Source organism: Leuresthes tenuis, unplaced genomic scaffold (genome assembly GCF_036924035.1).
Source record: "Leuresthes tenuis unplaced genomic scaffold, fLeuTen1.0.hap1 SCAF_48, whole genome shotgun sequence".
Lineage (NCBI taxonomy): Eukaryota > Metazoa > Chordata > Actinopteri > Atheriniformes > Atherinopsidae > Leuresthes > Leuresthes tenuis.
In genome coordinates, this window is record NW_027325402.1 from 413,828 (window position 1) to 415,503 (window position 1,676).

General features: G+C 40.9%; 1 pseudogene; it reads left to right on the top strand.

The window, feature by feature from the left end:
* The first annotated feature begins 1,141 nt into the window (after positions 1–1,141).
* LOC140285647 (U2 spliceosomal RNA) lies at positions 1,142–1,318 on the top strand (annotated as a pseudogene).
* Positions 1,319–1,676: the final 358 nt, after the last annotated feature.

Genomic DNA, 1,676 nt, shown 5'->3' on the forward strand with positions numbered 1-1,676 from the left:
CTTGCGGTGACAACAAAAGCAGTGTTTTACTGATCAGTCAAGTTGCTCCAGTGTACTCCATACAAACTGGTTGGCTACTGAAGGGATAGAAAATGGGGAATACTTGTTTTAAAGCAAACAAGGAATTAGATGGGAAAAATACATGTTTTAACGGGACCCAGACAATATTAAATACTCAGACAGATGGGAGAAGAAGTGTAGTTTTGTAGGAAATCACAAAAATATTACATAAAATGAGTGAAATCAATTGAAGAATGCCTTTCTGAAGAGCTGTTTACCACAGATGAGCAGCTTTGCGACCAAGCACATTGTAGATCGCTTTACTGCCAAAATGATCTAGTTTAATGGATTGGTTTAGACATTTATAACAGCATTTTAAGAACAAAGAGAGAAACAAAAAGGGACAACGCTTCATGGTGGAAGGTGATGTATAAATAACTGTGTATATGATGAAGGAGAGACCATTTGAGCAGCACAGCCATTTCGCAGCACAGGGACAGCAGTCCAAGTTAAAGGATCTCCCATGTGGTATCACCTGTCACACTGTGTCAAGGCATCAAAAGAAGAAAAAATCACCAAACTCAAGGACAAAGAGACGAAGACTCCGGTGAACGAAGAGAGAGGACTTACAAACCAGAAATACAAAAGGATGCTCGATATCAAGATCCAGAAGAAGAGGCTAACAATGCCACGAACACTTACGATGCTGGGAATGATGCCAGCAATGAACAGAGAAGAAGATTCAGTGTCATCAATCTGCAACACGTGCCTCTAATGAGGGGGTGAATATAGAATCCTCAACGATTACAACGTCTCTGGGAACTGTGACAACAACAAGGTTTAAACCATTTTGATATATATTGTAACCTATTGGCTAAGGAATAGTGCTGAAAATGAGGTAAATCTAATCCACCACTGTCCTTGGTCTTCTGTAGGGTTTTTAAACTAATACGTGGTGGTTTGTTTTTCCACAGAAATTTGGAGATGCATGAATCTAGTGACTTAAACCAAGTAGCAGATGGTTTTATGGGGATCATTGAGAACAAATAGTTAACTTTTGGTAGTATCATCATTTTAATGGTTGTAACTCTCCCCATAAGTGATATAGGTAAGGACTTCCAACGAGAGAGATCGTCCTCTACTCTCTTTACTAATTGCACATAATCCATCTGTACTTATCAGTTTAATATGTGATATGTCTATGCAAGGACTACATATTAAATGGATTTTTATCAATAGGAGTTGAAAAAGGAGCTTGCTCCGTTCACTCCAAGAATCGACCCGGTACTGCAGTGCCGCTGGGAACGGTGCGCTCTCCTCTGCTCTTGTGAAAAAGCTAACAGCGGTGCAGGATGGAAGTTTCTTTTAGTCTGCTGAGAAAAGAGAGTGAATGCGAAGTAGACTTTAACACGGCTCTGGGAGCGAGCCGAGTGCGGGCTAACCAGGAGAAATGCTTGAAAGAAACGCGACACCGAATGAGCGGTCAGAACAAAGCCTCAATACGGTGTTCCTGTGGTGTTTTTATAAAATGCGGTGAAAATAAAGGTGTGAATGCCCCATAGAAAACTAAAAGGTGGAGCGGAAGTGTTCGGCTGCAAGAAGGTGTGAATGTCCGACTATATTTGGTGAAAAGCAGGTGAAGCAAGGTCTGAATGCCCAACCTTACATCATCAAAA